The 13,094-nt window shown below is 43.1% G+C and overlaps 1 protein-coding gene across 2 annotated transcripts in view; it reads left to right on the top strand.

The window, feature by feature from the left end:
- Positions 1-9,808: 9,808 nt before the first annotated feature.
- BTNL2 (butyrophilin like 2) overlaps positions 9,809-13,094 on the top strand; it is a 54,127-nt gene continuing 50,841 nt past the window's right edge. Inside the window, exon 1 of one of the 2 annotated variants that reach the window (XM_070245387.1) lies at positions 9,809-9,978. The gene's annotated coding sequence lies outside the window, so the exon portion shown is untranslated. The remainder of the gene's footprint in view (positions 9,979-13,094) is intronic. The other variant, XM_070245386.1, reaches the window with a different exon arrangement.

Raw genomic sequence — 13,094 nt, 5'->3', positions numbered from 1 at the left:
AATATTTCATTGTATGTACCACAATTTCTTTATCCATTCATCTATTGATGGACACTTCCAATGTTTCCATGTCTTGGTTATTGTAAATAATGCTGCAGTGGACATAGGGGTGCAGACGTCTTTTTGAGTTAGTGTTTTCATTTCCTTGGGATATATACCCAGAAGTGGAATAGCTGGATCAGATGATAGTTCTCTTTTTAATTTCTTGAAGAACCTCCATACTGTCTTCCATAGCAGCTGTACCAGTTTACATTCCCACCAACAGTTCGCCAGAGTCCCTTTTCTCTACATCCTTGCCAGCAGTTTTTATCTCTTGTCTTTTTGATGATAGCCCTTCTAACATGTATGAGGTGATATCTCATCTCATTGTGGTTTTGATTTGCATTTCCCTAATGGCTAGTGACGTTGAACATTTTTTCATTTACCTGTTGGCCATTTGTATATCTTCTTTGAAGAAATGTCTGTTTAGGTCCTTTGCCTACTTCTTAATTGGGTTATTTGGTTTTTTACTGTTGAGTTGTATGAATTCTTTATATATTTTGGATTTTAATCCCTTATCAGATATATGCATCACAAATGTTTTTCCCACTCCATAGGTTGTCTTTTCACTTTGTTGATGGTTTCTTTTGCTGGCAGAAGCTTTTAATTTTGACATAGTCCCACTTGTTTGTTTTTCATTTTGTTTCTTGTGCTTTAGGTGTCATATTCAAAAAAAATCATTGCCAAGACTCATGTTGAGGAGCTTTTCTCCTGTTTTCTTCTAGGAGTTTCCTAGTTTCGTGTCTTACATGTAAGTCTTTAATCCATGTTGAGCTAATTTTTGTGAGTGGAGTAAGATAGGGGTCAAATTTCATTCTTTTACATGTGAGCATCCAATTTTCCCAGCACAATTTATTGAAAAGACTACATTTTCTCCATTTAATATTTTTGAGCCTGAATTTCTATACCTACCCTGAGATCACAAAGCACTCTTTCCCCCCTGTGACGTCAATGAAGCCAGGCAGAGAACCTGGAACTTCACACCCATCTGTCAGTAACAAGGTAGGATCCCCCTTCTCCTCCTGGCATGGTATTCAGGGAGTCAGGGCAAAACGATATTTAAATGAGATCTAGAGTCTCTTAGCATAATACCCCAAATGTCTAGTACACAATAAAAGAAATCATTCGTCACATCAAGAATCAGAAAAATCTCAACATTAATGAGAAAATACAACCAAAAGACACCAATGCCAAGATAACATAGGTGTCAGAATTATCTTACAAGGATTTTAAAGCTGTCATCTTAAAAATGTTTGGATGAGAAATTATGCACAAGCTTAAAACAAGTGGAAAAATTATAAAGTTAAACAAGGAATTAGAAGATATCAAGAAGGACTAAAAGGAAATTTTAGAAGTTAATGATCAAAATGAAAATCTCACTGGATGGGTTAAATGAGAATAACAGAGGAAGGAGTCAGTGAACTTAAAGACTGAACAACAGAAATTACCCAATCTGAACAACAGAGAGAAAATGGACTGTCATGAATCTGTCAAATTAATACCTGTTAAGGAGAGCACGAGGTGCCCTGCTTGGAGTCTAGTTTAGGGGTTTGGTCTAGCTTAAATGAGACTCAAGATGTTTTGGAGGGAATTAGCACAAGGGGCTGATCATTCGGAACAGCTGCAGGATATTGACATGGGGCTGTAGGTCTGGCCCTGTGTGACAACAGATCCAACATCATTTTACTTGCAAGGCCTGGGCTGCTATCTCAGAGGTTTGCAACAATATATTTGTCATGTTGGATCTGGTCCACTTGGTTGTGGTGTGGGGCAGGGTCATGGCATACAATAGGGAGGGGCTCATGGATAAGATGTAGAGAGGAGTGGAGGTGGCAATTTTGGGTATGGAGGAGGTGCTGGTGGCGGTGGTGGTGGTAATAACGAGGGGAGTAGGATCTGTTGTGGATGTTTCGGGTAGAAGGCAAAAGCTGCAATCTAGCCTACTGAGCAGCGAACACAGCAGTGAGAGGTCCCTGACCGTGGGGTCTGCTATTGTGGTTCAAAATACATTGTTTGGCTTGCCATAAAGGTGAAATGTCTAGTGCTGCAGGCAGACAGCAGGGAACTGACTCAGTTTTGCAAGCATTTTGATAGAGGCAAGCACTCAGCTATTTCAGAAAAATAGTATTCTATAGGGTACTCAGGGTTGACCAACTGTAGGCCTTTTTGCAACTTGGCCTCAGGGTTGACAATCAACACGGTCATTTCCCTCCTGGTGCGAGGCAATCTGTGGGGAGAAAACCTACTGTCCAGTGAGGTTGGGACACACGGTTTCCTTCATTATTCTCTGCGTTGTGGTATCACTGTCTGAGGCATGGTCATCGTCAATGGTGAGCTCTCAGAGGGTGGTGATGTTGTCTGTGGAACTGGTATGCTTGGGGGTAGCAGAGGCCAGCCCAGGGGAGAGTGGTCTTCCCAGGTGGAGATCCAAGCAGGGTAGGAGTGGCTGGCTGGTGGTAAATTCTGAGGATATGTGCTAGAGGCCTGGCTCAGGATGGAACTACAAGTATGGGCTCTACTGCTAGTTAAGCGGATCTGAGTGAGCTCTATTGGATCATCGGGGTGCACCTTGCAAATGAGCATGACATGTCCATGACCAAGCTTTGTGGGGCTCTATCCACAGTGCATTTAGATTCTGGGCACATTGATGTGCTAATTGCAGGGGCATTTTGTGGATGGCTGCTCTATAATCCAGAGATCACCCCATTAAAACTATAATAAGATCATTAGAGCACAAACTTGACAGCCAGATGCTCTGATTTGGTTACAGTGGGAGGGCCATTCTGCCTGGAATATGATTTGAGGTGTGGTACAATGAGGGAGTGACTTGTCTAAGCATCACTTCTATTGGTACCAATTAATGTAGAAGGAGATGAACTCTGGGTCAGAATCTATGCCCTGTGGCATACTGGAAGAAAACCTTCCAACAGGGCCTGCCAGCACCTGGCACTCAACCATCCTGTGGTGCAGTTGTGCACCTGGCTGATTTTGTTTCAGCACATCTCCTGAGGCAGGGTTAGGCCCAAGGGGTCTACTAGCAACCATATTACCCAGGCTGTGCTCAATAAGAGTAATAGCCACAACCAAGGAGAGCACTTGCATTTGACTAACTTATAGGGGCTCAGTGTGCAGTTGCTTTGGAGCAAAAAGTTGTTTACCTCCTCATGTAAGGTGCAGTAGGGCCCTGGCATGCATCTGCTGACAGCAGCTGCTAGATCCTGGAGTTCTTTTTGGATTTCATTTCCTAATGCTACTGGCAACTACTAGGTGGAGGACCTCTTCTCCTCTTTCTGAGGTCCACAGAGTTCCACTAGTGGGTCCCGGAGCTATAATTAATACCGTCTCGACACAAGGTAGACAGCTATAATTGATACCAGCTCAACACAAGGTTGACATAGGGAAAGACATTTTGTAGAAAAGAAACCATTTTGCAATTTTAAATGACCTCTGATTAACCAGCCCAGACAAGTGCTGTAGATTTTGTGGCCCCTCCCAGCTGCTTTAAGATGATAACTTTGTTCTTTTGAGTTCTCTAAGAATGTGATGACCACCCCTCCTCCCTTGGCAGAGAGCCTATGCTGATAGCCATAGAGTGTTGCTCTATTCTCTGATGCATATCCAGTAAAACAGAGGACTGTCAGTAACTGGGACCAGATGTCTGCCCCCACCTAGAGACCAGAAGGAGGCCCCACCCAGAGACCAGCCACCTCTGCCACCTGGAGAGCAGCGCAGTGCATAACCAGCCTGTAGTCTTTGGTCTGTAAGATGGTTCTTTTGGACGTGAGTCAGCCATCTTCCCTCTTGCTAGCAAGCTGTAATAAAAAGTCCTTTTTCTCCTACCACCTTGCCTCTTGACTATTGGCATGTCTTATGGTAAGCAGAGGACCCCCCCTTGGGCGGGAACATAATTTCAATCTTCTGCAAAATATTTAACAAATTTAGTTTAATTAACCAGCCTTTATAACCCAAATAGTGAGGCAAAGCCAGTGGCCTTAGCTTTGAAGCTGGTACTGGGCCATCATCTGGGCCAATAAAATCTGTATAATCATAATCTCTAAACAATTTGGTAGAAGTTTGTCCCTTTGGTTTCTCCATTACAAGAGGGTCATATTGCACAATCCTCTCTTGATAGGTTGCCAGCATGTGGAAGATGACAAGATAATCAGAAAACCAAAATGGTAAGGAAAGCATTTCTCTGCTGAGCAAATGTGAATGACATCCTCTCTCTTGTCCAAGGAGTGGGGGTTCACTGTAGATACTAACAAGGGAGTCTTTGGATGAGACTGGTAGTTGATGTGGCAGGTTTGGAGAGCTGAGGGCTAGCAACTAAGCAGTGTTAGAGCCTGGGGTAAAATTTCTGTCCATTAGGGGATCATTTATTGTTTAAAAGCTTTAGGAGCATGTCTTTGAGTAGGCCGTTGTGCCTTTCTATAGGTCCAACTGCTTGGGGCCTGTAAGCTAGGTGGAAATCCTACAAGATCCCACATTCTAGAGCCCATGACTGAACAACTTGGAAGGTGAAAAGAGTACCTTGATCTGAATCTGTGATATTTGGTAGGCCAAATGGATGAATACATACCTGGTTAAGCAGGAGATTACATAATGGGAAGCAGCTTTTCTGGAGAGAGCAGCCAGCAGGAGGCCAGTGACGGTATTGGTCATGGTGGTTGCATACCTACCAGCTCCAGCAAAAGGCAGCAGTAGCCTGATAAAATCAGTTTGCCATAGTGAGTAAGGTCCATTGCCTTGGGGCACTTATGCCCATCTGGGAACCTTCCAGAGTTTTGTTTGGGAGTAAAGGAGGCAACTATCTGCCCCCATTTTGGCTGAGGGGGATGCTGTAACTGCCAAAAGGGGTGTTCTACTCCCAAAGACAAGACAACAGTCAAGAGGCAAGATGGTAGCAGAGAAAGGGTCTTTTTATTACAGCTTGCTAGGAAGGGGGAAGATGGTGGACCAGTGTCCTAAAGAACCATCTTAAAACTACGAAATCTTGAAGCAGTTCTACAGGGCAAATGGGCTGAAGTGGCAGGGGCTCGGACTGTTGACCATCTGGTGTTGTAGTCCTTGAGACTTCAGATCATCCCTTTCTCTCATCACCACTGACAGATACCAGCAGAGAGCTTTTTACCAAAGGTTATTACATCCTGGGAAAACTGAAAGAACACAATTATTATCTTATCAGAACAGGGAGGTCTACGTATAAACCAAGGCTACAAAAATAGCACAGCATGCTTATTTCTCACAAGCAGGTGTGTACTTATCTAGGCTGCATACAAACTAAAGCATTCCTGACAAGAAAAAGGGGGGGGGTGTCTTGTAAATCAGGGTCATTTATAGTCCTAACATGGTTCCCCTCTATAAGATGGCTTCCCTTTTGCTAACCCATGTTAACCATTGGCTGTATTTATCTTAGCTATTCAGGCAGTGCTGACAATTTCCCCCATGTCATTGCACCCCCTGGAATAATCATATGCTGGTATAGGGAACAGGGCCATCATGTCCAGTCTGGCTACTCACTTTTGAAGTTGGGTGGCATGAGGAGACCATGGCATGGAAGAGATTTACTCTCTTTTTAAAATGAGCCACGGGAAGTGCCTAAGTGGAACTGTTGCTCTAATGACTTGGAAGCCTGGGTGGTTAAGGTGGATATATGATTTATTACAATTTTAATGGTTAAATATATTAGTAATCTATCAATGTTAGTGTTAGGCCACCTTCTATGATACCCATAAGAATGGATTGAATTCCCATCAGTATCCAAGAGAAAAGATTTGTAAACCAATAACCTGTTCCTGATAGGAAAGGGGTTTGATGATTTAAGGTCGTTTGTATAAGGCAGCTTATTCTCTTATTTTATTTATTTATTTATTTATTTATTTTTTGAGGAAGATCACCCCTGAGCTAACATCTGCTGCCAATCCTCCTCTTTTTGCTGAGGAAGACTGGCCCTGAGCTAACATCCATGCTCATCTTCCTCCACTTTATATGTGGGATGCCTGCCACAGCATGGCTTGATGAGCGGTGACATGTCCACACCCAGCATCCAAACCGGCGGACCCCGGGCCTCCGAAGCAGAACGTGCGAACTTAACTGCTGTGTCATTAGGCTTGCCCCCTCTTATTTTATTAAACCTGGTTTCTATTTGGGAAGAAGTATTGATATAAATGCAGCAGGTGGTGTTAGCTACCATGCATACACCACCTTGTTCTGCAAGGATGTAATCTAGAGCTATTCTGTTATCCAGGACTACTTTAGCTAAAGAGTGAAGACAGGTTTTAAATTAGCCAGAGGGGTAGCAGTTTCATTAGCTATAATTTCAAGAGTACGAGATAAGTTTCGAAGAACATGTTGGTGGGCTGCAGCTCTCCACCAACATAAGAGACTATACCCAAAGAAATAAGCCTCTCCATCAGGAATTCCACTGGGCAAATCTCGGCTGACTCTAGTGAGCAGTTTTGGGGAGTTTGTCCAATGTTTAGTTTCTTCATTAGAACATAAGTTAGAAGGTATTGTTAAGGTGCTCAGTAGACATTGTCTTGAGTCTGCTGGTTTCCACAGACACTTGTGTGTCCAGGGCATTCCATTATGACTGCAGATGAATATATATCCTTTGCGGGACAATACATATGGTCAGTGTCCCTGCTGATAGCCAGTGCAGTTTTTTCCACCCAATTGTGACCTGGAAAATTTGAGTCTGTAAGTTCTCCAGGGGTGATTTGTATTACAGACAAGGATCGTTTGGTGTTTATGAGTTGTGTACCTATGCCAGATTTAATCATAATATCTGGTTGCCCTTTTGAAATTTTATACAGAAATAAAATCCAGCATCCAGGGAGGTGACGTTGCTAACATGGATTGAAAAGCCCAAATTATTTCTTTTAGTGATATCTGCAACAGTTGTGAGCCAGGGGAAATGGTGCCCATTAAAATGGAAGAACAGTTCTCAGCCTGTTTCAATTTCTCTAAACCAGATAATGGGGCTCACTGGAGAAGTAGAAGTTAAAGCACAATGTAGGCTAACATTGTTGCCAGAGGTTACATTGAGCACCTTTTTTAGTTGAATTATCTATGGAGACTTAGCGTCTGATACTTGAGTCCATGGATGAGAGCTCTTGTTTGAAAACAAAGCAAGGAATTTCTTAATTCTTGCTGATGAAATCCATATGCAAGGATTTCAATTGGGGATGTTGCACACGTGGGCAACATATTGCTTTCTGGAGAAGACATAACATATTTGTGTTGTTTTCTCTTTAAGGGTATAGTGAGGCAGAGAAGAGTCCCCTGTCTTTCAGTTGAAAACTGGGCTATTCTAACGTGGTATAGAACTCTTTTGGTTTTGGGCCTTTTGGTCCAACCTGGAGGATCCTGGGAAAAATTATATATGGGGTGGACCAATGGATCCCCATTATCAAAAATGGAAGCAGGCTTGGGATGGCAAATCCAACAGTTAGTGACATTAGTAGAGAATGCAATAGCCTGAGCGATACAGACTAAAAGCATTGTTTTTCCAGGCTATGGTAATGGTAGGAAGAGAAAACAAATATAAAAAGCTAAGCTTTTTTCTTGAATACATATTTTAACTCATTAAGCGGCTCAGCTTGCCAAGTATCCCTTTTATTACAAGATATACTTTTCTGTGACGTTGGAGCCACTTTTATCCGAGAGTGATGTACCCACAGTTTTATTATATCGAGCTTGAGAAATGAGTGTGTGGTCAGCAGTATGTCAACAGGGCCCGTCCATCTGGCAGCTAGTAGATTTTCAGGTCCTTGTTCCTTCTGAGCTGACCTGTTAGAGGCAAACTCATGAATAGAAGTTAGCATAGCACTTAAAGATTTGACATAAGCTGCGAGTGCGTCATCGTTTAGAGTCTCAGGTGATTCACCTGAAAAGGACAGCCATATAAAATTTCAAAAGGGCTCAATTTAAGTCCACTTCAGGGAGCCACCCTAATCCACAGGAAGGCAATAGGTAATGCTTTGTCCCTGGCAGAGGAGTTTCTTGACAGATTTTAACAATGTTCTTTTTTAGAGTATGATTCATCTTCCATTTTTCCAGTGGATTGGAGTCTCCAAGCTGAATGTGGTGTTCATTTAATATTTTATGTCTTGGAAACCTGCTGAGTGACTTGAGAAACAAAAGCAGGTCCTTTGTCACTCTGTAAGGTGTTAGGCGGGCTGAATCTGGGAATGATCTCCTTTAATAGAACCCTGACAACTTCAGCTGCCTTCTCCGACTGGGTGGGGAAAGCCTTCACCCACCCAGAAAAGGTACCCACAAATACCAGTAAATATCGGTAATTTCCAGCAGCTCAGGACAGTTGGGTGAAGTCCCTCTGCCAGTCTTCCGTCAGCCATTCCCCTGTGCATAGGGCTCCTAAATGTGGAGGCCCTGGAGCGGTTTGGAGATTATGTTTTGCACAAATCATGCAATTTTTAGTTCCTTTCTCCACAGTCTTTTTAAAATTAGGTTCCACAATATATTTTTGAACCTAGTGTAAAGTATTTTCTCTCCCACATTGGGTGCTCTCATGTGTCTGATTTGGGAGCGGGTAGAGGAGTGCCTCAGGCACAAGAATTATTCCTTGGTCGTTAATCTTCCAGCCTGTCTGTGGGTCTGAGGTAAAGCCCCAGTCTTTTGCAAGCGCTAAGTCCCTTTCTGAGTAAGTTGGCCGATATTGAGACAAGTTTATTTGAGGAAGCAAAGGTCCAATCACGGCAGAGCCTTTTGTTCTCACTGCTTTCTTGGCCGTTTGATCAGCCAGCTGGTTTCCTTTAGCAATAGGGGTTTCACCCTTTTGGTGACCAGGGCAGTGTATTATGGCCACTTGCGAGGGCTCATTAATTGTCTCTAATAACTGTAATATTTCTATAGCACGTTCAACTTCTTTTTTTTTCAGAGGCTAGGAATCCCCTTTCTTTCCACATTGCCCCGTGGGCATGGACCACTGAAAATGCATGCTGGGAATCTGTATAAATATTCACCTTTCTTCCCCGAGACAGGCGTAAGGCTCAATTTAGGGCTATGATTTCTGCCTTTCGAGCTGAGCTTCCTGGAGGTAGGGCTTTGGCTTCTAAGGTCTCATGTAAAGTCACTGCTGCATATCTGGCACGTTTCTTACCTCGATCCATGAAGCTCTTGCTGTCTGTGAACAGTGCCAGTTCAGGGTCCTCAAATGGCTGATCTTTTAGGTCTCATAGGCTGGAATAAACCATTTCTACAACTTGTAAACAGTTATGGTCTGTCGCTTATGAAGTTTCATCGGGGAGTAAGGTGGCCGGATTCAGGGTTGAAGAGACTTGTGTAGGGAAGAGGGAGAATTCCCCCTTACCCCTTTCCCTTAAGGTTCCTATGGCTGGTCAAATAATTAGAAAGGCAGGTTAGCAGGAGAAAATCAAAGTTTAATGACATATGTACATGGGAGAAACTCAGCCAAGTCTGAGCGACCCACCACAATAGCCAAAGTTGCCCCCTTATATATCATCTCAACTAAAGACAAAGGAGGATGCTGGGGTAGTGGTTTGGGACTTCAAAGGGGAGGAGGGCAATTCATATGGGGATGGAGAAGCAAACATTTGTTAGACAACTGTTTACTGGGCCCCCTATAGAGAGACAGGATTTCCATAAGGCAGGCTTGTTGGGGCCTTTCCTGTCACACCACTTTACATCATACTATGGTTATCTCATGGCATTAGCTCCTTCCTGGATCAGGCCTTCTATCTTAAATTCTTTCAGGCAATTTGGGGGCAGGCCAAATGTTCTTCCTGAGTCTTCTGAGCCTCTATTGTCTTCAGCTCGAAATAATCTACATACCAGCGTGGCACATTTTGGGGCGGCCTGCCCTGAACCCCATCACTTGAAACCTGACATTTGGGTTATCTAGCAGGATGACGTGATACTTCCCCATTCTGCCTGAGGTGAGCCAGTTCCAGCAAGGTGAGGACATGGTGGGGTACACAGACAGTGGTGGGTTGGCCTAGAGTGAATTTCTCAGCCTCTTGTAGGATGTCACAAGTAGCAGCCAGGGCTCTGAGACAGAGAGGCCTGCTTTTACCATTTGTTCTAATTGTTTGGAGAAATAGGCCACAGGTCTCGGAAGGGCCCCTAGCTGTTGGGTTAGCACCCCTAGGCTTATGCTCAGCCTCTCATGCACGTGAAGATTAAACACTTTTTCTAGGTCTGGCAGACCTAAAGCCAGGGCTGTTACCAGTTTAGTTTTGATGGTGTCAAATGCCAATTGACATTATTTAGTACAGCCCAGAGGTTCTGAGTTTAAGCCTTTTAAGATCTCATATAGAGGTTTTACTTTAAGTCCACAGTTAGGGATCCATATGTGACAGAAGCCGGCCATTCCCAGAAACCCTGGCAATTGTAGGTAGGTTTTGGGAGGGCCCAAGCAGGCAACTGCCTTTTTCCGGTCGGGCAATAATGCCGTTTGCCCCTTAGAAATAATTAACCCCAGATAAGTGACTTTTTGTTTGCAGATTTGAGCTTTGTTTTGAGAGACTTTATATTTGCATTTAGCCAGGTGATTTAGAGTTTTGATGGTATTTGTTAAACACGGGCCATAAGAGGGGCTCGCTACTAGCAGGTCCTCCACACATTGTAACAGTGGTCCATTCTTTAGTTTTAAATGACTTAAATCCTTAGCCAGGGTTTACCTGAATAAAGTGGGGGAATTTTCAAACCCCTGGGGGAGGACAGTCCAATAATATTGTCGTGTTATTGTCTTAGTGTCTGGATCATGCCATTCAGAAGCAAACAGCTGTTGGGCTTCCTCAGCCAATGGTACGCAGAAGAATGCATCCTTTAAGTATAAAATTGAAAACCAACCATATTCTCCCAGTATATTCGTCAATACAGTATAGGGACTAGGTACCACAGGGTGTAAGCCCTGAACCATTTCATTGATGGCCCATAGGTCTTGGACAAAGCAGTACTCATTGGAGTTAGGTTTTTCACTGGGAGAACAGGTATATTATATGGAGACTGGCAGGGCCTAGTCAGCCCTGCCTCCAGGAATTTCTTAAAAATGGGTTGTATGCCTCTTTGGGCTTCTTGTTTGAGCAGATACTGTTTTAAATTAGGCTTGACTGTCTTTTCCTTTAATGGTATTTGTATTGGCTGGGTATTCTTTGCTTTACCTGGAGTCCCATTTGCCCATAGATTGGGCCTTACCTCCTCGGAGATTTCAGGCGGTAATAGTTGTGGCTCCCGTTCTGAAATTCCCAGATTCTGTAATCTTAGAGATTGTTCTAGAGGGACTTGTATGTCTAGCTCTCCTGGAGCCAAAGTTACCTGTGAATTTAGTTTTCAAAGAAGAGCTCTGCCCCAAAGTGGGATGTACAGGAAACTATGCCTTAGAATTCGGTCTCCCGCTTGGCATTCTAAAGGCTCTAAAAACGACCAATCTTAGACTTTGCCAGAAACCCCAGTTACAAGAGTTGACCTGGTTGATTTTTTGGTCAGTTTTGTATTTAAAACAGAATAGGTGGTAGAAGTGTCTACTACAAAATCAATCAGTCTGTTACCCACTGATATTTTACCTGGGGCAAATATGAATAGGTTGTTTTAGGTTCAAAGGAGCCCCAGGGTGCCTTCAATCTTCATCGGAACAGAGATCCCTTCCACCATCCAGGGGGCTTTTTCCTCAGTTTTCTCACCTGGTGAGGAGGCTTTGTTCCTCAATCTGGTTCTACTAATGGGGCAGCCACATTAAAGGTGTTATTGGGGTCTTCCACATGAAGTCTGGTGGCTTCTTCTGTAGCTTTATCTAATACTGTTACTGCCTACAAACGTAGGTTCTTTACCTGCCACATAAGAGAAGCCAAATAAAAACTGGAATGCCAGGCTTATGGCAAGGAAAGGATTTTTATTTTGGGTGATACCAACTGGGAGATGACGGTGAGCCCTCAAATTTGCCGCATTTCATCTCATCTCCCCAAAAGAGAGGAGACAAGGGATTTTAAAGGTTTGTGAGGAATGTGGCTGCTTGTAGATAGGCAGGGGGGGTCAGTGGCTTTGCTGGTTAGGGCTCTCCCACCAGCCTGCATTCAGCCTTGGGACATTGCTTGCAAGGAGGAGGAGATGATAAGGAATCCAGGTGGGTAACCTTGGCTGTTTTTCTCCATGGTGGATATTAGATTCTGGAGCCAGGTAGCCAGGGAGTAAGCAGGGAAAGAGTGCTTTGGTTTTAACTTCATATATGATTGGTTTATTGTAGGCAAAATGATATCAGGGTCATCATGAATTCCCCCCCATTTTATGTTCGTTCCTCAATCTTGAGGGATTTCGGGTGATGACTGATCCAGCTACTTCCTGCTGAATCAGGGCATAGGTTGTTCCATCTTGTTGAAGAAGTCTTTTAATAAGGCAGTGAGGTAGGTGGGCTCTCAAAGTTAGGCCTGTATCATGTAAGTAAGTAACCAGGTATTTAATAAGAAGCATAGAGAAACAAAAAGAAAAAATAAGGTTAATGGTTGGACTAAATTGTAAACTAGCTCCTGAGCCCAGGGGGCAGCCAATCAAGATTCCTAGAAGTCAGGGTCAAAGCATCTTCTGTAGTTTGAATGTCTCTGATAGTGTCATCGGGCACTCAGGTATCTTTCTGAGTGGCTTACACAGCGGTAGACATGAATCACTCTTAAGTTTATATCAAGTTGTCCAGCTCCAGTTTGTAAGGCTTCAGGAAAAAGGGAAGATTCAGTTTTTAATGATTTCAAGTGAAACTGATGGAAAAAAATGGAAAACGTTAGTTTGGAGATTTGTTATTTCAGATATTTCAGGAGACTAGAATAATTTAGGATCTAGTTGAGTTTAAAGATATAAAACAAAAACCTCAAAGACAATTGACAGACCAAAATCCAATATTTATAAATGTGTACTATAATTTTTATTGAAACATAATTTTTTCTCTCTAAAATCACCCTCATTTTTACCAAAAATAGCCAAATTAAGACCCACTGGTTTACAAAATGTCTAGTTTTAATAAATTTGGCCCAATTATTTACATAAGTACAGTAAGATTAGCAATTGATCATATAGGCTCTTTT

This window comes from Equus caballus, chromosome 20, assembly GCF_041296265.1.
Source record: "Equus caballus isolate H_3958 breed thoroughbred chromosome 20, TB-T2T, whole genome shotgun sequence".
Classification (NCBI taxonomy): domain Eukaryota; kingdom Metazoa; phylum Chordata; class Mammalia; order Perissodactyla; family Equidae; genus Equus; species Equus caballus.
The sequence above is the reverse complement of the archived record's forward strand: the minus strand, read 5'-3'. Positions and strand labels throughout refer to the sequence as shown.